This window comes from Pleurodeles waltl, chromosome 6 (assembly GCF_031143425.1).
Source record: "Pleurodeles waltl isolate 20211129_DDA chromosome 6, aPleWal1.hap1.20221129, whole genome shotgun sequence".
Classification (NCBI taxonomy): domain Eukaryota; kingdom Metazoa; phylum Chordata; class Amphibia; order Caudata; family Salamandridae; genus Pleurodeles; species Pleurodeles waltl.
Window position 1 is genome coordinate 545,764,206 of NC_090445.1, and position 23,330 is coordinate 545,787,535.

The 23,330-nt window shown below is 43.7% G+C and overlaps 1 protein-coding gene across 2 annotated transcripts in view; it reads right to left on the minus strand.

Moving 5' to 3' along the window:
- AP4B1 (adaptor related protein complex 4 subunit beta 1) overlaps positions 1–23,330 on the minus strand; it is a 266,201-nt gene that overhangs the window by 16,123 nt on the left and 226,748 nt on the right. The gene's annotated exons all lie outside the window — the stretch shown is intronic.

Below are 23,330 nucleotides of genomic sequence, written 5' to 3' on the forward strand. Positions count from 1 at the left end.
TGCAAAACCTGGACTCATATCCTGGGCAGTTGCAGAGCAACAATAGGTAACTGTAGGGCCTAGCTCTGCCTGGGAGCGAGTGAGACTGAGACACAAGTGGTTGATGCCACCACACCCACTTGAAACTGTGTAATACAAAAGCCATCCAAAGACTTTAAACTGAGTTGCCTGCTGAATTTGTAAGAACTGCGAGCAATCTGCACCTATGCCTCATCCTTCCTTTTTCCTAGCATAGAGGGGGCAGTTTTAGCAAGGTTCAGACTTCAGCTGGAGAGAAAATGTTTACCAGGGAAGTACCTCATGAATTTTTGTGCAACCATGTATAGTGGACCAATTTAATTGTCTAGTATTTCTACTTGTAGTATACTACGAGATTAAAAGTACTTGTTTTTTTTTTTTAAGAGAAGTACATGGATAGACATTATCTTACTGTGCCTATTGTTTGACTCTTCACTTAAGAGCTCCAGCACCCCATACTACCATCCTGAGAAGCCTGTGACTGCTTGCTCTCACAACCCTGAAAGTCAAGTGATTTGTGTTGTAGTTGACCCAGTTTCTTACGCCATGTCAGGACGGTCCTCAGGCCATCAGTGGCAAATAACCTCAACTACTATGGTTGGGACACAGAATCCCCTGTCTGCCCTGTTCCTTCCCCCTTTCACCTTGAATGGGTCTGGCAAGGTCTAACAGAATTGGGTCCTAGGGTAAGTCCATCCTTGCTTGGAGACCTACAAAGGCAGTAATCGGGTCAAGTATTTGATTAATGAAAAGGATTTATTAATGGGTGTTGTAATTTCTCCTCAGAGACCACTAGGATACAGATATTTAAAGAGCCAGTGTAAAAGGTTAGCCTTATGGGCTTACCAGTTCCAACCGGTATCTCTTGGAAGAATGCCCAAGTTGCACATTATGGTTGGGGTCCAGTACGCCAGATGAAACATGAACAAATTAATTAAAGATTATCTATCCCATTTAACAATTTGATTTCTTTGTACATTCAGGGCACTTGCGTTCCCAAGTTTTGCATCAAAGATATTCCTTTGCCTATCCACCTATTTGAATAGGGTGGGCACCATATATTCTGATATGTTTATTCTATAAAGACAATACAAGCGATTTCTGTAGTTTGAGTTCCAGTTTGTATCCTATTTCTACACAGCCGCTGCTGTGTCAGACAGAATAGATGTAGAATGAGGAGCATTAACTCTAAATTGAATAACTGTAGCTATGGTATGAGAAGGTGCTATAAAGTTTTTTAAATTTGTACCCACATTGGACAAACAAAAGACTTGCATTTTTAATATAAGATAATTATCTTGTCATATAAGCCTGGGCCATCTGAAAGTTGTAAAAGCTAACTAGATTTGGTCCCACCAAATGTATCTACAGCCATACATTTATTTTTTGAAGAGACATTCTTGATTTTGTCAGTTTTCACTATCAAATTTGTGATTACGGTCTTACAAGGAACATTCTTGAAATGCAGTTGGGTGGTGGGGAGATCATCCCTTTGTGTTTACCCTCCCTTACCATGGAGGGATTGATTCTGGAACCACTTTTTGTTGTACAATTCTGTTTTTCTATTTTTGTCATTAACTCAAATGCACGGTTATTTAAATAACTTTGATTGCCACCTGTGAGCTATATGTGTGAGCACATCAGGTCTGCATAGCATGTTAGGGACCGGGCTTCTATCTTCTCTCTATTTAAGGTGCAGCAAAAGATTGATGCATACTGACTAATAATATCTAACAGAGCTAGAATGCTGAATTCAGTTCACCTGTGAAGATTATGATATCATCCGTATAAGCAGCAAAATTGCATGTTGAGTTCCATATGTTAACTCCTACCAGTTTACTTACTATCTGCCCTAATATTTGGCAATAGAGGTTAATTTGCCAGGTGGAAGGGTGAGGAGGCATTCCTGTTGTATGCCCTGCCAAATTTGATAACTGCTAAATAACACTGCTAAACAGCCATTCACTTTCACTTGCGAGGAGGATGCTTCATATAGGGCCCTATTGATCACCAAAACCAAATCTGTGAAACATGGCATCTAAGAATGTTATTAAACATTGTCAATGGCATTCTCCATGTCTAAAGCAATTGCTACTACCGGGAGGGCTGTAAACCTAGCTTTTTCAATAACATGACAGAAGAGACAGACAATATGACAGCACTGGTTGAATACGCTTTAAGGGTTGGCTAAAGTCTTACTGCAACTATTTAGGCATAGGACCTCCAGTAAATGCTGATTAATGATGGGACTGCAAAGTTTAATAAGCAACAGATCTTTACCTTCTTTGGGATTCACTACAATGGTAGCCTCACAATGCTGTGCCTTGAAACCTGCCCATAAGATCAAGGTGTTGAAAAAGACACATGCAACACATGAGTGGGTGTAGCAACACTTCACCACGTAGTTTGTCAAAAAATATATAGAAATAAAAAAGGGAAAGTAATCATCTGGATCCTACAATATAATTGGGAGTTCAGTATTATTTAAATACTCTGTACAGGCAGCAATATCAGCTGTCTAGTTGAGGCATGCATGAAGGTGTAATAGTCTCCAAAAACTCTGGTTATGTCATTTTTCACCAAGTTCTTATTTAGGTTCTTGATTGCTTCGATCAACCCCTTGTATTGTAGGTAGATAACTAGGCCTTTCCCAGCTTTGTTACTACAGCATAATGTTTAGCTTTCTGTATGTTTTGCTGTCCTACTTATAATGTGATTATACTCGCTTTGTTTCATCACATCTACATTGCTCTTTGTATGGTTATATTGTTGTTCCGTGGCATCAATCACCTTCTCAATTCTAACAAGTTCAGTGTTTTCTTCCCTACTGTTTCTAACCGTCATTCTCATCATATGGCCCCTCATCATGCCTTTAATGGATCCCAAAGTGCTGGGGGGGATGAACTAGAGCTCAGTTATCAGAAAGGAATAGAATGATGGCTTACTTGAGTTCAGTGAGTGTTCAACATGTATAAGCCCGTAGATCAGTCTCCAGGTTCTGGTTCTGCTGTGTGGGAAATTAGTGATGAATGTTATAAAAATGCAAACATTGCTCAAGATCAAGATCGCTTCTGTTGCGGAACTACTTGTAAGTCATAGACAGGGACTGTCTAGGTCTATTCAAGAACAACATATGATGGACGGAATGCAGAGCAAATCAAACCAAACATTCACCCCCAGTCACAGATCTGGGTTTAATCAATCAGTCTGGACTGGGGGTGAGTGTTTGCATTGTTCAGCACTCCGCCCATCATCCTTTTGTGTTGTTAAAGTTGCCCTAAGTGGGAAGGGTATGCCAAGACATGGGTCCCGTGCTCACTGTGCCACTGGATTCAAGCCAGCCTGACTGATGAAGAGTGATACCCTAAAACCCATGATGCTTGTTTCCGGTCCAGGGAGGACCTGGCCTAGCAGTTCGGGCTGAACTGTTCCCATGGGGAACAGGGTCAAGAGTGATTTGTATATGGCTAGATCCAAAATAGGGTGGCATGGTGAGCAGATGGATTAAACCCAGATCTGCGATTGGGGGTGAGTGTTTGCATAGTTCAGCACTCCGTCCATCATCCTTTTTTATGTTGCTACAGTCTAGGTCTTACACAGCTGTGTGGGAGTATAAATAAAATGTAAAATGTCTGCAGTCCGGGATGATGTATTCTATACACATCCTTCAGATTGCTCATTGCGGAAATGTGTCCTATATTTATGTAATTTACAAAGTCAATATCATCACTTTGAGTCTCTGTCTAGAGTCCAATGCATGGCAGATAACCTGACTGTCAACCAAAGACCCTATTTCTAACAGGTATGATATCAGAATCAGGCAATGCAATCTATCTTCTGGCTCGTAAAAAGATCGTACTTTGGCATTTTAAATACAGTGGATGGGGTATCTGCCACATTTTGACATCTACTACATTCTAAATGAGGCCCTTTGTCTTCGCTTGGCTTTAGTAGGAAATGGTGCCTGGGCATTTGTATGAGTGAAAATTAACTTCAAAACAACTTGCATGAGTACCAGACCATGCATTTGGATTTCAAAATAACTTGCATAAATATCCTTAAAACCTTATTGTCAGATTCACCAGACTATCTTAGCTTTAAGAACAGATACTTGGAGAATCAAAGGCAGTGGATCTCAGGTGTCCATGTCAGATTCTGATATGCTATTCAAAAACGTTTCCAAACTGGCTGGTGTTGGAAAAAGCATAACCTTTCCCTTATGGGAAAAGTGGGTATTTTAAAGATCTGCCAAAAAAAAAAAGTAGATTCAGGTCTTTAATTATTTTCCTCATTGCCAGGATGCCCTTCTGAATTTTGAATTGTCCCTTGTGGTAGTCCTGGGCAGTGCCAGTCTGTACAGCTTACCAATCAATCTGCTGTACTGATCTCACATGAATAAGAGCTGTTCTGTATGCTGGGACCTGCATGCTCTCTCACTCTCAAAGGATCTTTCTTTCAAAAGAGTTCTGGGAATGCAGGCCTCCAGAAAGTAAACTCATTTATTGGTTTTATCTTCTGTTTCCTTTGGCATACCAATTATCCACAGCTTCCCTCTTTGCAGACGATCTTTCAAAGCGTTAAAATCTCTTTGCAATTCTTGAGTGTTAGATTTATTAATTTCTTAAGTTTTCCTAAAGTCAAGGCCAGAAGCTTCTAGCTTGCTGATTTTTGACTATCACTCTTAGGGTGAGGTCACTCAAGTCTTGGCATACCTGCCATTTACGGTTGCTTTAGGTTAGTGTTCATTGTATTTTCTTTGGGTTATTTAGTTTTCCCCAAATTATTTTGATATCAATGGTGGGCTCACATCTCATTTTTGGCTGTGGAATACAGTACAGGAACTTTTCAAGTTTAGTTTTATTTTTTCCTCAGGATTCTGTCATCATTAATACTACTCTTGTAGATAGGGGTACTTGAGTATAGTGTACGTGGAGAAGAAGTACACAACAGTTATTGCATATGCATACTTCTGTGCAATGCATTGCTTCTTTTAGTTACCTGTAAATGTGTTTTGTGTGTTAATGTTGAGCTTTTTAAAGAGGTATTTTGAGTTGAAGTGATGTAAATTAGTGGTTGTTCATTTGAAGTGGCTGCACATATTGTTTCTTAATGACTGACTTCTGTCTGTCTTGGACTTTAGACAGAGATTATTGAACTTGTTGCATTTCACAAAATGTGCTTGTCATTAACTGTGCCATAACACACACTACTCATAGTTGCGTGAGTAGAGCAGAGCAGGTCTGTAGAAGTGTAGCCACTGTAGGCACTCTCACAACTGAAAATAGCCACCCCCTCAAGAAATGCGCCTGCACTCTAGCACTGAGTTTGTTGAAGGCAGAAGTAGTGGGGTTTCACTCGAGGGAAAATTACAGGCAGATTTACACCATGTGACTTCAAACGACAGCTTTATCAAGCACTCATCAGCTAATCAGTACTCCAGTCGTGTGGTGCCATTTTGATACGTTGGGCCTGAAGCGTGGTATTTACAGGTATTAGATGTAGTAGGTTACAAAACAAGGATGATCAAGAGTGATCTGCAAATCAATGTCTCACCCTTGGTAAGCCCATTCAACTCTCCTGTGTTGTATTCTCATGTAGTATTTTCCATAGTTGCTCCTTGGGCATATAAGCATGTAAGATTGTTAAAGTAGGAATATGTTACTTATCCAGTAATCATCTGTTTGTGGCACGTAGTGCTGTAGATTTACATGCTCTGCATATTCCTGCCATGTAGAGTTGGGTCAGGAGTTGTGCAAGTTGTTTTTCTTTGAAGAATTATTTTGAGTCATGAGGTCGAGTGACTCCTCCTCTCAGTGATAATGCGCATGGGCATAGACTCCACTGTTAGATTTTTTTCTTTCGGGCAGATGTGAAAGGAGTAAGTACATGTAAGTAATGCGGTAACCACGCTAGATGTATACATATTGAAAATAGTAAATGTAAAGAACTGCAACAGCCACAGGTGTCCGGGGAAAAGGGTGGGTGCATGTGAATCAACAGCGCTACATGCCACGAACAGATGCTTACAGGGTAAGTAACTTATTCTGTTTGATGGCATGTGTGGCTGTAGATACACATGCTCTGCATAGACTGTAAAGTGGTGACTAACCTGTGGGTTACGCAGTGATTTGGAAAAGGGTTTGTAGCACTGCTTGACCTACATTGGCTTGCTGGTGTGCTAAAACATCCATACAATAGTGTTTGGTAAATGTGTGTGGACCACGTAGCTGCCTTACATATGTTAGATATGGGAATATTTCTTAAAAAGGCCATAGTTGCTCCCTTATTCTGAGTAAAGTGTGCTCTGGGAGGAACAGTTAAAGGTCTTTTAGCCTTAGCATAGCAGGTTTGAATGCATTTTACTATCCACCTGGCTATGCCTGGTTTGGATATAGGGTTGCTTTTGTTTGGTGGTGAAAAGGTGACAAAAAGTTGATTAGACTTTCTAAAAGTTTTAGTTTTATCAATGTAGAACATTTGTGCACTCTTAACATCTAATGTATGAAGAGACCTTTCACAGCAGATTCTGGTTGAGGGAAAAAACTGGCAATTCAATGGATTGGTTGAGGAGAAATTGAGACAATACCTTGGGAAGGAATTTAGGGTTGGTGCGGACAACCACTTTGTCTCTGTATATTTTTTTTACAAGGGTTCTTCTAAGGTTAAAGCCTGAAGCACACTAACACATCTAAGTGAAGTGATGGCGACTAAAAGTGCCATCTTCCAAGAAAGGAATTAACGAGAGCATGAGTGTAGAAATTCAAATGGGGGCCCCATAAGTCTTGTAAGTACAATATTAAGATTCCAGGAAGGTGCAGAGGGATCCCTTAGTGTAAAAACTTCCATGAAGGCTTTGATGACTGAAATTTTGAATAGAGAAAGATGCTGTCTTTTCTGGAGCTAGACAGCTATTGCAGCAAGATGTAAGAGTCATGGAAGTGAAAACGAATCCAGCCTTTTGTAAGTGAGTGTAGGTAGCAGACAATAGTTTGCACTGTGGCTTTGAAAGGGTCAATTTGTTTTGAGTGGCAATAGCAAACAAAACATCTCCATTCGCTGCATAGCAGGCTCTAGTTGTCGGTCTACGTGCTTCCTTGTGAATGTCCATACATTCTGGTGGTAAGTTAAGTTAGCCAAACTCAACAGGAGCCAAATTTCTAGGTTGAGAGATTTTGGATCTGGGTACCTGATTTTGTCTGTGGTTCTGAGTGAGATGGTCCGGCCTGTTCAGGAGCTTCTCGTGTGGAACCACAGAGCGGTCTAGAAGTGTTGTGAACCAAGGTTGACATGCCCAAGTGGGAGCTAGTAGAATCACTGTAAGAGAAGTCTGTCTGAGCTTCTGATACAGAAATGGAAGGAAAGGCGGAAAAGTGTAAGCAAATATCCCTGACCAACTCATTCATAGTGCATTGCCCTAGGATAGTGGGAGTGGAAACCTGGAGGTGAAGTTTGGGAATATTGCGATTTCTGCTGTGGCAAAAAAGGTCTATTTGAGGGAATCCCAACTTTGGGAAGTATGGTAGGAGGACTTATTGGTGGAGTTCCCATTCGTAGGCTTGTTGCTGCATCCTGCTGAACAGGTCTGCAAAGTTGTTGTTTGTTCCCAGAAGGTATTGTACTAACAGGTGAATGTTGTGATGTATAGCCCAATTCCAGATGGTCTGAGTTAGGTGTGACAGTAGTGGAGACTGTGTCCTCCCCGTATTTCTGTAAGTAATACAGGGCTGTCATATTGTCCATCCGGACTATGACAACCTTGCGAGGGAGGTGAGGTAGCAATGCTTACAATGCTAGGTGAACAGCTTAAAGCTCTTGCTAGTTGATGTGAAGAGATCTGTGCTTAGCATCCCAGAGGCCCTGCACTGTGAGGTCTTGTAGGTGTGCACCCCATCCCATCTGCGATGTGTCTGCTGTGAGACTGATGTGGGGAACAGGGTTGGGAAAAGGCACCCCTTCAACAGGTTGGCTGTGTTCCACCACTGCAGAGAGTGGTGAGCGTGCTGGTCTATCAACACTAGATCCTCCAAATTACTCTGTGAATGAGACCACTGAAGAGCAAGATATTCTTGTAACGGACTCGTGTAATCTTGCATGGGAAACTATGGCAATATAGGAAGCTATAATCCCCTCAAAAAGCATGGCCATCCTCACTGTGAGTCAAGTCTACGGTGTTCCATCCGCCCTATTTATATGTTACAGCTCTGCAAGTGGTGTATTGGCAATGGACTGCTGAAGAAGGGAGACGGCGGCGGTACCCAACAGACTTCGTACTATGGTTTTGGAATAGAGGTTAGTGACATGCACACACTGTATCTTAGCCATATATGCCACCCTACACTACACAACACACCACATACACACATCATCCATTACAATTCCAATACAACACGCCCTGAACTTGCCGAAAACACACATTGACATACATCCATAATACACCAGACACACCACACACACACACCATTGACACTGAACCCACATGGCAGAACCACAAAAACTAATACAACTACACACATCACAACAATGTCCCCCACACAACAACACTCACTTGGATTTGTCAGACAGCAACACGTCATACTCAAGAAAGATCTGACATGCAAATGACACACATACAGACACAACCATGCCACCCACTCCAGCTCCCTCCACCTCAATCAGCCAATCCCCCCAAACACACACACACACACATATATATATATATGGAAAATGTCACTTACCCAGTGTACATCTGTTCGTGGCATGAAATGCTGCAGATTCACATGCTGTGCATTATCCTGCCATGAAGTGTTGGGCTCGGAGTGTTACAAGTTGTTTTTCTTCAAAGAAGTCTTTTCGAGTCACGGAACGAGTGACTCCTCCCTTTCGGCTCCATTGCACATGAGCGTCAACTCCATCTTAGATTGTTTTCCCCGCAAAGGGTGAGGTAGGAGTTGTGTGTATAATAGAGGTGCCCATGCAATGGAGTAGTAATATATGTACATAGTGTGTATTAAAATAATATTTATTTACATATTTACAATTTTCATGAAACTAAAAACGGCTACAGGCTCCCGGGGCGGTGGGAGGGCGCATGTGAATCTGCAGCGTCTCATGCCACGAACAGATGTACACTGGGTAAGTGACATTTTCCGTTCAGTGGCATGTGTAGCTGCAGATACACATTCTGTGCATGGACTATAAAGCAGTAATCTCCCCAAAAGCGGTGCTTAGTCTGTAGGAGTTGAAGTTGTCTGAAATAATGTTCTTAATACAGCCTGTTCTACTGTGGCTTGTTGTGTTGCTAACACGTCTACACAGTAATGCTTAGTAAATGTATGAGGCTTAGACCAGGTGGCTGCCTTACAAATTTCTGTCATTGGTATATTTCCAAGAAAAGCCGTTGTGGCGCCCTTTTTTCTAGTGGAATGTGCTCTTGGTGTAATGGGTAATTCTCTTTTTGCTTTAAGGTAACAGGTTTGAATGCACTTAACTATCCATCTGGCAATGCCTTGTTTGGATATAGGGTTGCCTGCATGAGGTTTTTGGAAAGCTACAAACAATTGTTTTGTTTTACGAAATTGTTTCGTTCTGTCAATGTTATACATTAGTGCTCTCTTTATGTCTAATGTATGCAAGGCACTTTCAGCTACTGAGTCTGGTTGTGGAAAGAAGACTAGGAGTTCCACAGTTTGGTTTAGATGGAATGGTGATATGACCTTTGGTAAGAATTTTGGATTTGTATGGAGAACCCCTTTATGTTTATGTATTTGTATAAAGGGTTCTTAACCCCTTCGCTGCCAGGCCTTTTCCCCCTCCTGTGCCGAGCCTTTTTTTGGCTATTTGGAGCAGTTCGCGCTTAGGCCCTCATAACTTTTTGTTCACGTAAGCTACCCACGCCAAATTTGCGTCCTTTTTTTCCAACATCCTAGGGATTCTAGAGGTACCCAGACTTTGTGGGTTCCCCAGAAGGAGGCCAAGAAATTAGCCAAAAAACTGTGAAAATTTCGTTTTTTTTAAAACAAATTGGAAAAATGGGCTGCAGAAGAAGGCTTGTGGTTTTTTCCCTGAAAAGGGCATCAACAAAGGGTTTGCGGTGATAAAATCACCAGCTTCCCAGCTTTCAGGAACAGGCAGACTTGAATCAGAAAACCCAATTTTTCAACACAATTTTGGCATTTTACTGGGACATACCCCATTTTTACGATTTTTTGTGCTTTCAGCCTCCTTCCAGTCAATGACAGAAATGGGCATGAAACCAATGCTGGATCCCAGAAACCGCAACATTTCTGAAAAGTAGACAAAATTCTGAATTCAGCAAGGGGTAATTTGTGTAGATCCTACAAGGGTTTCCTACAGAAAATAACAACTGAAAAAGAAAAATATTGAAATTGAGGTGAAAAAAACATCCATTTTTCTCTAAGTTTTACTCTGTAATTTTTTCCTGCAATGTCAGATTTTCGAAAGCAATATACCGTTACGTCTGCTGGACTCTTCTGGTTGCGGGGATATATAGGGCTTGTAGGTTCATCAAGAACTCTAGGTACCCAGAGCCAATAAATGACCTGCACCCTGCAGTGGGTTTTCATTCTATGCCGGGTATACAGCAATTCATTTGCTGAAATATAAAGAGTAAAAAATAGCTATCAAGAAAACCTTTGTATTTCCAAAATGGGCACAAGATAAGGTGTTGAGAAGCAGTGGTTATTTGCACATCTCTGAATTCCAGGGTGCCCATACTAGCATGTGAATTACAGGGCATTTCTCAAATAGATGTCTTTTTTACACACTGTCTTACATTTGGAAGGGAAAAATGTAGAGAAAGACAAGGGGCAATAACACTTGTTTTGCTATTCTATGTTCCCCCAAGTCTCCCGATAAAAATGATACCTCACTTGTGTGGGTAGGCCTAGCGCCCGCGACAGGATACGCCCCAAAACACAACGTGGACACATCACAGAAAAAAGACCTGTTTTTAGCAAAGTGCCTACCTGTAGATTTTGGCCTGTAGCTCAGCCGCCACCTAGGGAAACCTACCAAACCTGTGCATTTCTGAAAACTAGAGACCTAGGGGAATCCAAGATGGGGTGACTTGTGTGGCTGGGACCAGGTTCTGTTACCCAGAATCCTTTGCAAACCTCAAAATTTGGCTAAAAAAACACATGTTCCTCACATTTCTGTGGCAGAAAGTTCTGGAATCTGAGAGGAGCCACACATTTCCTTCCACCCAGCGTTCCCCCACGTCTCCAGATAAAAATGATACCTCACTTGTGTGGGTAGGCCTAGCGCCCGCGACAGGAAACGCCCCAAAGCGCAACGTGGACACATCACAGAAAACAGACCTGTTTTTAGCAAAGTGCCTACCTGTAGATTTTGGCCTGTAGCTCAGCCGCCACCTAGGGAAACCTACCAAACCTGTGCATTTCTGAAAACTAGAGACCTAGGGGAATCCAAGATGGGGTGACTTGTGTGGCTGGGACCAAGTTCTGTTACCCAGAATCCTTTGCAAACCTCAAAATTTGGCTAAAAAAACACATGTTCCTCACATTTCTGTGGCAGAAAGTTCTGGAATCTGAGAGGAGCCACAAATTTCCTTCCACCCAGCGTTCCCCCACGTCTCCTGATAAAAATGACACCTCACTTGTGTGGGTAGGCCTAGCGCCCGCGACAGGAAACACCCCAAAGCGCAATGTGGACACAGCCACATTTTTGAAGGAAAACAGAGGTGGTTTTTGCAAAGTGCCTACCTGTAGATTTTGGCCTGTAGCTCAGCCGCCACCTAGGGAAACCCACCAAACCTGTGCATTTCTGAAAACTAGAGACCTAGGGGAATCCAAGATGGGGTGACTTGTGTGGCTGGGACCAGGTTCTGTTACCCAGAATCCTTTGCAAACCTCAAAATTTGGCTAAAAAAACACATGTTCCTCACATTTCTGTGGCAGAAAGTTCTGGAATCTGAGAGGAGCCACAAATTTCCTTCCACCCAGCGTTCCCCCACGTCTCCCGATAAAAATGATACCTCACTTGTGTGGGTAGGCCTAGCGCCCACGACAGGAAACGCCCCAAAGCGCAATGTGGACACAACCAAATTTTTGAAGGAAAACAGAGGTGTTTTTTGCAAAGTGCCTACCTGTAGATTTTGGCCTGTAGCTCAGCCGCCACCTAGGGAAACCTACCAAACCTGTGCATTTCTGAAAACTAGAGACCTGGGGGAATCCAAGATGGGGTGACTTGTGTGTCTGGGACCAGGTTCTGTTACCCAGAATCCTTTGCAAACCTCAAAATGTGGCTAAAAAAACACATGTTCCTCACATTTCTGTGGCAGAAAGTTCTGGAATCTGAGAGGAGCCACAAATTTCCTTCCACCCAGCATTCCCCCACGTCTCCCGATAAAAATGATACCTCACGTGTGTGGGTAGGCCTAGCGCCCACGACAGGAAACGCCCCAAAGCGCAACGTGGACACAACCAAATTTTTGAAGGAAAACAGAGGTGTTTTTTGCAAAGTGCCTACCTGTAGATTTTGGCCTGTAGCTCAGCCGCCATCTAGGGAAACCTACCAAACCTGTGCATTTCTGAAAACTAGAGACCTAGGGGAATCCAAGATGGGGTGACTTGTGTGGCTGGGACCAGGTTCTGTTACCCAGAATCCTTTGCAAACCTCATAATTTGGCTAAAAAAAACACATGTTCCTCACATTTCTGTGGCAGAAAGTTCTGGAATCTGAGAGGAGCCACAAATTTCCTTCCACCCAGCGTTCCCCCACGTCTCCCGATAAAAATGATACCTCACTTGTGTGGGTAGGCCTAGCGCCCACGACAGGAAACGCCCCAAAGCGCAACGTGGACACAACCAAATTTTTGAAGGAAAACAGAGGTGTTTTTTGCAAAGTGCCTACCTGTAGATTTTGGCCTGTAGCTCAGCCGCCACCTAGGGAAACCTACCAAACCTGTGCATTTCTGAAAACTAGAGACCTAGGGGAATCCAAGATGGGGTGACTTGTGTGGCTCGGACCAGGTTCTGTTACCCAGAATCCTTTGCAAACCTCAAAATGTGGCTAAAAAAACACATGTTCCTCACATTTCTGTGGCAGAAAGTTCTGGAATCTGAGAGGAGCCACAAATTTCCTTCCACCCAGCGTTCCCCCACGTCTCCCGATAAAAATGATACCTCACTTGTGTGGGTAGGCCTAGCGCCCGCGACAGGAAACGCCCCAAAGCGCAACGTGGACACATCACAGAAAACAGACCTGTTTTTAGCAAAGTGCCTACCTGTGGATTTTGGCATGTAGCTCAGCCGCCACCTAGGGAAACCTACCAAACCTGTGCATTTCTGAAAACTAGAGACCTAGGGGAATCCAAGATGGGGTGACTTGTGTGGCTGGGACCAGGTTCTGTTACCCAGAATCCTTTGCAAACCTCAAAATTTGGCTAAAAAAACACATGTTCCTCACATTTCTGTGGCAGAAAGTTCTGGAATCTGAGAGGAGCCACAAATTTCCTTCCACCCAGCGTTCCCCCACGTCTCCCGATAAAAATGATACCTCACTTGTGTGGGTAGGCCTAGCGCCCACGACAGGATACGCCCCAAAGCGCAACGTGGACACAACCAAATTTTTGAAGGAAAACAGAGGTGTTTTTTGCAAAGTGCCTACCTGTAGATTTTGGCCTGTAGCTCAGCCGCCACCTAGGGAAACCTACCAAACCTGTGCATTTCTGAAAACTAGAGACCTGGGGAATCCAGGATGGGGTGACTTGTGTGGCTGGGACCAGGTTCTGTTACCCAGAATCCTTTGCAAACCTCAAAATGTGGCTAAAAAAACACATGTTCCTCACATTTCTGTGGCAGAAAGTTCTGGAATCTGAGAGGAGCATCAAATTTCCTTCCACCCAGCATTCCCCCACGTCTCCCGATAAAAATGATACCTCACTTGTGTGGGTAGGCCTAGCGCCCGCGACAGGAAACGCCCCAAAGCACAACGTGGACACATCACAGAAAACAGACCTGTTTTTAGCAAAGTGCCTACCTGTGGATCTTGGCCTGTAGCTCAGCCGCCACCTAGGGAAACCTACCAAACCTGTGCATTTCTGAAAACTAGAGACCTAGGGGAATCCAAGATGGGGTGACTTGTGTGGCTGGGACCAGGTTCTGTTACCCAGAATCCTTTGCAAACCTCAAAATTTGGCTAAAAAAACACATGTTCCTCACATTTCTGTGGCAGAAAGTTCTGGAATCTGAGAGGAGCCACAAATTTCCTTCCACCCAGCGTTCCCCCACGTCTCCCGATAAAAATGATACCTCACTTGTGTGGGTAGGCCTAGCGCCCACGACAGGAAACGCCCCAAAGCGCAACGTGGACACAACCAAATTTTTGAAGGAAAACAGAGGTGTTTTTTGCAAAGTGCCTACCTGTAGATTTTGGCCTGTAGCTCAGCCGCCACCTAGGGAAACCTACCAAACCTGTGCATTTCTGAAAACTAGAGACCTAGGGGAATCCAAGATGGGGTGACCTGTGTGGCTCGGACCAGGTTCTGTTACCCAGAATCCTTTGCAAACATCAAAATCTGGCCAAAAAACACTTTTTCCTCTCATTTCGGTGACAGAAAGTTCTGGAATCTGAGAGGAGCCACAAATTTCCTTCCACCCAGCGTTCCCCTAAGTCTCTCCATAAAAATGGTACCTCACTTGTGGTGGTAGGCCTAGCGCCCACGAAAGGAAATGGCCCAAAACACAACATGGACACAACATATTTTTTCACAGAAAACAGAGGTGTTTTTTGCAAAGTGCCTACATGTGGATTTTGGTCTCTAGCTCAGCCGGCCCCAGGGGGGGGGAATGCCCTAAAATAAATTTGACCCCCCACCCCACCAAACCCCCCCTGCCCAGGTGCGACCCTTGCCTACGGGTTCGCTACCCCTGCGTGACATTGGCGCCAAAAAACAAATTCCCGGTGCCTAGTGGTTTCTGCCCCCTTGGGGGCAGATTGACCTAAAATCGACCAATCTGCCCCCAAAGGGGGCAGAAATGCTCTAAATACAGTTTGCCCCCCAGGGAAGCGACCCTTGTCTGATGGGTCGCTCCCCATCTCTAAAAAGACAAACAAACTAAAAAAAATACACAAATTTTTTTGGGCCCTGGCGCCTAGAGGTTTCTGCCCCCCCTGGGGGTAGATCGGCCTAATACCAATAGGGCGATCTGCCCCCAGGGGGGGCAGAGATGGCCTAAAATAATTTGGCCCCCCCACCCCCAACCCCCCTGGGGAGCGACCCTTGACTACAAGGTCGCTCCCCTTGTGTGACGGCGCAAAAAAAAGATTCCTGGTGCCTAGAGGTTTCTGCCCCCCTTGGGGGCAGATTGACCTAAAATCGGCCGATCTGCCCCCAAAGCGGGCAGAAATGGCCTAAATACATTTTGCCCCTCCAGGGGAGCAACCCTTGTCCAAGGGGGTCGCTCCCCATCTGTAAAACAGAAAAACAAAAAAATCCCTGGTGCCTAGTGGTTTCTGCCCCCCTTGGGGGCAGATCAGCCGAATCAAAATAGGCTGATCTATCCCCCCCAGGGGGGCAAAAATGGCCTAAAATAATCCCCTCCCCCCAGGGAGCGACCCTTGCCTAAGGGGTCGCTCCCCTTGCGTGAAATTCATGCAAAAAAAAAACTCCCTGGTGTCTAATGGTTTCTGCCCCCCTTGGGGGCAGATTGGCCTAATCAAAATAGGCCAATCTGCCCCCAAGGGGGGCAGAAATGGCCTAAATATAATTTGCCCCCTAGGGGAGCGACCCTTGCCTAAGGGGTCGCTCCCCACCTAAAAAAAAAAGAAAACATAACAAAAAGAAAAAAAAAAAAAAAAGATCCCTGGTGCCTAGAGGTTTCTGCCCCCCCTGGGGGCAGATCGGCCTAATAATAGGCCGATCTGTCCCCAGGGGGGGCAGAAAAGGCCTTCCCAAAAAAATGCCCCCCCTGGGAGCGACCCTTGCCAAAGGGGTCGCTCCCGTTGCGTGAAATTCGCGCGCAAAAACAAACTCCCTGGTGTCTAATGGTTTCTGCCCCCCTTGGCCTAAATATATATTGCCCCATAGGGATCGCTCCCCACCTAAAAAAAAAAAGAAATCATCACAAAAAAAAAAAGAAGGTCCCTGGTGCCTAGAGGTTTCTGCCCCCCCCGGGGGCAGATCGGCCTAATAATAGGCCAATCTGCCCCCAGGGGGGGCAGAAAAGGCCTTCCTAAAAAAAATGCCCCCCCCGGAGCGACCCTTGCCCAAGGGGTCGCTCCCTTTTGCCAATTTCACTGAAAAAAAAAAAAAAAATCCCTGGTGTCTAGTGGGGTTTCAAAAGCCGGATTGCAAGCAATCCGGCTTTTGAAACCTGTGAGAGACTTCAAAGGGAAGGAAATACATTTCCTTCCCTTTGAAGCTTCTCGGGGCCTCCCCCATGGGATTGAAAAAGAAATGCAAAAGCATTTCTTTTTCAATCGCGCTGGAAGCTCTGCTTCCAGCGCGATGGGGTAGACCCTGTGACTAATCAGCGCGCGCTCGCGCGCTGACGTCACAGGGGGGGTTGGGGGGGTCGGGGGTGGAAGGGGAAGGGCTTCCCCTTCCATCCCTGACTTGGGGGGGTGGGGGGGAACCCCACAGAGGGAGCGAGAGCGCTCCCTCTGGGCTCTGTGCACAGGACGTAATGGTTACGTCCTGGGCACAGCAGCACTGTGCCTCAGGACGTAACCATTACGTCCTGGGCACAGAAGGGGTTAAATAGTAATTGCTTGTATTTCACTCACTCTTCTAAGAGATGTGATAGCTATTAGAAAGGCTACTTTCCAAATCAGATATTGGATTTGACAAGAATGCATTGGTTTGAATGGTGGGCCCATGAGTCGTGTTAATACAATATTAAGGTTCCATGAAGGTACTGGTGGCGTCCTTGGGGGTATGATTCTTTCTAGTCCTTCCATAAATGCTTTAATGACTGGGATTCTAAAAAGTGATGTTGTATGTGTAATCTGCAGATAGGCAGATATTGCAGTGAGATGGATTTTAATGGAAGAGAATGCTAGATTAAACTTTTGTAAGTGAAATAAATAGCTTACAATGTCCTTTGTGGAGGCATGTAGTGGTTGAATTTGATTAGTGTGGCAGTAGCAAACGAATCTTTTCCATTTGTTTGCGTAACAATGTCTTGTTGTAGGTTTTCTTGCTTGTTTAATGACCTCCATACACTCTTGTGTAAGATTTAAATGTCCAAATTCTAAGACTTCAGGAGCCAGATTGCTAGATTGAGCGATGCTGGATTCGGGTGCCTGATCTGTTGTTTGTGTTGTGTTAACAGATCTGGTCTGTTTGGTAGTTTGATGTGGGGTACTACTGATAAGTCCAACAGTGTTGTGTACCACGGTTAGCGAGACCAGGTTGGTGCTATGAGTATTAGTTTGAGTGTGTTTTGACTCAGTTTGTTGACCAGATAAGGAATGAGTGGGAGAGGGGGAAAAGCGTAAGCAAATATCTCTGACCAGCTGATCCATAGAGCATTGCCCTTGACTGAGGGTGTGGGTACCTGGACGCGAAGTTTTGGCATTTTGCGTTTTCTTTTGTTGCGTATAGGTCTATGTTTGGTGTTCCCCAGCGGTGGAAGTGATCCTGTAGGATCTGGGGATGTATTTCCCATTCGTGAGTTTGCTGGTGATCTCGACTGAGATTGTCGGCTAACTGATTCTGAATGCCTGGTATGTATTGTGCGAATGTGGTTGTGAATTGCCCAATGCCAAATCCTTTGTGCTAAGAGACACAGTTGTGACGAGTGTGTCCCCCCTTGTTTGTTGAGATAGTACATTGTTGTCATGTTGTCTGTCTTGACAAGAATGTGTTTGTGGGCTATTAGTGGTTGAAACGCTTTTAATGCTAGAAATACCGCTAGCAGTTCCAAGTGATTTATGTGAAGTAGTTTTTGTTGATTGTCCCATTTACCCTGTATGCTGTGATTGTTGAGGTGTGCTCCCCACCCAACCATGGAAGCATCTGTCGTGATAATAGCTTGAGGCACTGGGTCTTGGAATGGCCGCCCTTTGTGTAAATTCATAGGGTTCCACCATTGAAGCGAAGAGTGTGTTTGGCGGTCTATCAACACTAGATCTTGAAGTTGACCCTGTGCTTGTGTCAATTTTTTTGCTAGGTACTGTTGTAAGGGCCGCATGTGTAATCTTGAGTTTGGGACAATGGCTTTGCATGAGGACATCATGCCTAGTAGTTTCATTACAAACTTTACCATGTAGTGTTGGTTTGGTTGTATGCTTGATCTTACATTTTGGAACGACTGGACTCTTTGTGGACTTGGAGTGGCAACTGCCTTTTGTGTGTTGAGTGTTGCTCCCAAGTATTGTTGTATTTGGGATGGTTGTAGATGTGATTTTTGGTAATTTATAGAGAACCCTAGTTTGTGTAGAGTTTCTATGACGTATTGCGTGTGAAATTGACATTGTTGTTGAGTGTTGGCTTTTATTAGCCAGTCGTCCAAATATGGGAATACGTGCATGTGCTGTCTCCTTATGTGAGTGGCTACTACTGCTAGGCATTTCGTGAATACTCTGGGGGCTGTTTTTATTCCGAACGGTAGCACTTTGAATTGATAGTGTTTGCCTTGCATTACAAACCTTAGGTATTTTCTGTGAGAAGGATGGATGGGTAGGTGGAAATACGCATCCTTGAGATCCAATGTTGTCATGTATTCCTCCTTTTTTAGTAAGGGAACTACGTCTTGAAGTGTTACCATGTGGAAATGATCTGATTTGTCCTTTTTTGGAATGAGGAAATATAGTGAGTAGCCGCCTGTTCCTTTTTGGTGATTGGGTACGAGCTCTATTGCTTGTTTTTGTAACAGTGCTGGGACCTCTATATGTAATAGGTATAAGTGTTGTTGAGACAGTCTGTGAGTTTTTGGTGGCACATCTGGAGGGAATGCTGTGAATTCTATGCAATAACCATGTTGGATAAATGATAGGACCCATGTGTCTGTTGTAATATGTGTCCAGTTTTGGTAGTATGTGGATAGCCTCCCTCCCACTGGTGACAAGTGTTGCGGTGTTGTGACATTGAAGTCACTGTTTGATAGGGCTTGGTTTGGCGGGTGGGAATTTTCCCCTTCCTTTTGGGAATTGCCCTCTATAGGAACCACAAAACCCCCCCCTCTGGTATTGTGATTGATAGGTGGGTCTGGTTTGGGAGGTGGAAGGTTCAGGTGTTTGTTGCCGAAACCCCCCTCTAAATTGTGGTTTCCTAAAGGTGCCTCTGACTTGTGGGGAATAGAGCGCGCCCATGGCTTTGGCCGTGTCCGTGTCTTTTTTCATTTTTTCAATGGCAGTATCGACTTCCGGCCCAAACAACTGTTGTTGATTAAATGGCGTATTTAACACCGCTTGTTGAATCTCTGGCTTGAATCCAGAACTCCGCAGCCATGCATGCCTGCGAATGGTTACAGCCGTGTTGACAGTCCATGCTGCCGTATCTGCTGAGTCTAGTGCGGACCTTATCTGGTTGTTAGATATGGCCTGTCCCTCTTCAACTACTTGCTTGGCACGTTTTTGGGCGTTCCTTGGGCAAGTGCTGTATGATGTCTTGCATCTCGTCCCAGTATGCCCTGTCGTAGCGTGCAAGTAGGGCTTGTGAATTCGCAATTTGCCATTGATTGGCTGCTTGTGATGCCACTCGCTTGCCTGCAGAGTCGAATTTCCGACTTTGTCAGGTGGTGGAGCATCTCCTGACGATTGAGAGTTTGCTCTTTTCCTTTCTGCCCCTACAACCACCGAGTCCGGTGTGAGCTGCTGTGTTATGAACACTGGATCTGTTGGGGGTGGTTTGTACTTCTTTTCAACTCTAGGCGTGATAGCTCTTCCCTTTACAGGCTCCAGGAAGACCTGTTGCGCATGCTTGAGCATGCCCGGGAGCATTGGCAGGCTTTGATAGGATGTGTGGGTGGATGCCAGAGTGTTAAAAAGGAAGTCATCCTCCACTGGCTCTGTGTGCATTGCTACGTTGTGGAACGAAGCTGCCCTGGATAGTACCTGCGTATATGCAGTACTGTCTTCTGGTGGTGACGGCTTCGTTGGATAACATTCTGGGCTGTTATCCGATACTGGTGGATCATATAAATCCCATGCATCAGCATCATCTTGGGTCATCCCAGTATGTGTGGGTGACTGCATTACAGGTGTTCCCACTGGTGGCAATTGTGGTGAGTGCAGTGGGGATGGTTGTGGTGAGACCATTGTTGGTGGTGATTTGTCTCTAACCACTTTGGCCTTTGGTTGCGTTTCTGTTTCCTGAAATGCAAGCTTCCTTTTCGATTTGAGTGGAGGAAAAGTCTGAATCTTGCCAATCTCTTTTTGGATATGTAACCTCTGTTGTGTATGGTCAGGTTCTTCCATACCTAACTCTTGCTCAAATCGATGTCTTTCCTTGAGTTGCATGGAAAGTCCTTGCTCTTCTGTATAAGAGCTTCTTTTCGGCTCCGAGGCCGCTTTTTTCGGTACCGAAGTTTCTGCTGGTATAGTCATTTTCGGTTCCGAGGAGCTTTTTCGGGGTTTGGTCAAATGGATCACTCGGTGTCGAAATCATTCGGTGCCGGATTCTCGACCGGAGTCGGAAGTCCTTGGCAACTCCTTGACCTTTTTCGGTGCCGATGTTTGGTCACCTTCCTTTCGGTGGGTTGAGCCATGGCCTGCTGGTGGTGGCGTCCCCATGGCCTTAATTTTCTTGGTGTGACCCTGAGTTTGGGACGGGGCAGGTTTACTCACGGTTTGTTGCACCGTCGAGGGTCGTTCACTGTTGGATTCATCCGATTCCGTCTCTTGGATAGAGATTCTTTCCTCCTCCTCGACGTCGAGCTGCTCTTTCGGTCTCGACGCCATTTGCAGTCTTCTTGCTCATCGATCTCTCAAGGTCTTCTTTGATCGAAACGCCCGGCAAGCTTCACAAGTATCCTCTCTGTGTTCGGGTGACAAACACAGATTACAGACCGGGTGCTGGTCTGTATAAGGATACTTTGAGTGACACTTAGGACAGAAACAGAAGGGGGTCCGGTCCATTAGTCTGGGACGACGGGTGTGGTCGGGCCGACCAGGCCTCGGTGAAGAGTGGAAGCCCCGGAGGGCCGCCGAAGCGGTCTTGATGTCGGTGCCGGTACACTAACACTAACCCGGTACCGAGCGATAACAATACCGTCAAATTTTCGATACTTTAGCTAACTTTCCGATTCGAAATATGGAGCGAAGAGGAACACGTCCGAATCTGATGGCGGAAAGAAAACAATCTAAGATGGAGTCAACGCCCATGCGCAATGGAGCCAAAAGGGAGGAGTCACTCGGTCCCGTGACTCGAAAAGACTTCTTCGAAGAAAAACAACTTGTAACACTCCGAGCCCAACACTAGATGGCAGGATCGAACATATGTATAGGCATTAGAAACATACTCAAGTATTACAATATAATCAAATAGAATTTTGATACATGATACCAACTGGCTATATATATATAAAAAACGATAACTTAAACATTTAAAATAAGATATTATAGGTCTGTTTTTATTTGAGAAATTTCTTTATGAGACCAAATATTATGATTTATTGGAAGTTATTGCTATTCATTATTATCAATATGAGATCCATTGATGACATGAAAGAGGTTCTAAGTATGAACACAATGTAATTGATTGTTGTTTCACATGACAAATGTTAAATTGAGAAATCGCATATGATCCTTTTTTTCGGGGGGGTTTTGTACCATTAATTCATCAATTATTTAATAATTTTGCAATCATTTTTGCAATTTTATATAGTTGATTAGTTAAAATTAAAATTAATTATTCATACTCTACCCGTTTTCAATATTGACTTATATGTAACACAACTTATCAATTTATTTTTATGTATTAGTCCTTAACTGATGATTTTTTGTAATATCCACAAGATTTATTCTATTTGAGTTTGGATGATGATGTTTATAAACTAAGAATAATCAAAAGTAAATAATGGTATACTTATAGAGAAGAATATAATTTATAGAAATATAATTTTAAAATTTAAAATATATTCTATTAAACATCTGATCCTCTGATTGATTAGAGGTTTATCTGAACAATTGATAATTGTGGTTTCAATGATGAATCAACTGTACTAATTGCATACAATTTTTGTCATCTGATAGTTAATCTATGATTGATATCAGAATGAATTAATGGTATACAATAATAACATCTATTTAGGCCTCTTAAGTAATATATTTGATATTTATGACTTCTTAATTCCAATTTCTCCAAAAGTATTCTTATGAATGTAGGTGATTCTTGTATTAAGTGTTGTATTTAAATAATGATCATTGCATGTTTTAAAATGGCCGCCGCTTTATATCACACTAGGGTGTTATGGAAAGAAATGAAGGACTCTGAATTTGTTTGTAAATGATGTTGGCTCTGTAGCCAAACTGTCCAGTAGAAGGCGTTTTGCCGAAACGCGTTGACAGACATTACATTCAGGACTATGTGTTACCTGTGTAAGGAAATAAATCTATGAACTGAATACGAGCGCATTGGAATTAATTGGTTTTGACGATTGGGAGACACTCGACGGGATCGTCGATTTTCTCAGAGAAAATTTCTGGATGTACCGTTTAAAATCTCTGCATCCAGATGGACTGAACATCACTGACAATACCACTTGATTTCTGCATATCTGAAGAGTTCTCAGGACTGCATTGATTCCACATTCCAATTGGAATCTTCACTCATGATGCTTTTTGAAAATCCACCAGTGTCAGCTGTGCAGCCACTGAGCAAACCATCTTGTACTACCTGAGGAAGGCGGAAGCTGAAACGTTGTAGTAGAAATATATTTTTGTTCTTTAATGAGATCATCTGTTTGAGTCACTTCTTTCTTGGATATTACATTTTCTTGTGGCTCTTTGTATCCTTTGGGATCCAGATTTTTGCCCTGGCTGGCTGTTGTTTTCTTGTGATCCTGCATCTTCCAGTATATATATATCTATATATATATATATATATATATATATATATATATATATGTATGTATATATATATATATATAATATATACGGACTCACATGTACAACAGGTAGCACAAACCTATCAGTACAGGCCCCCTTGCAATACGCACACATGGACATTGTTGTCAAGTGTGATTGTACCGTCATTGTAGTGCCAGCATTAATTTGGCAATGAATACTGACACCACAATGATATGTATATATGTGTGCGATATGCGTATTGTGCCAGTGTGTCCCCAGCCATGTGTGACACAATTATCTCCCCAACATATGCATGTAACAGTGATTTAACAAAAATA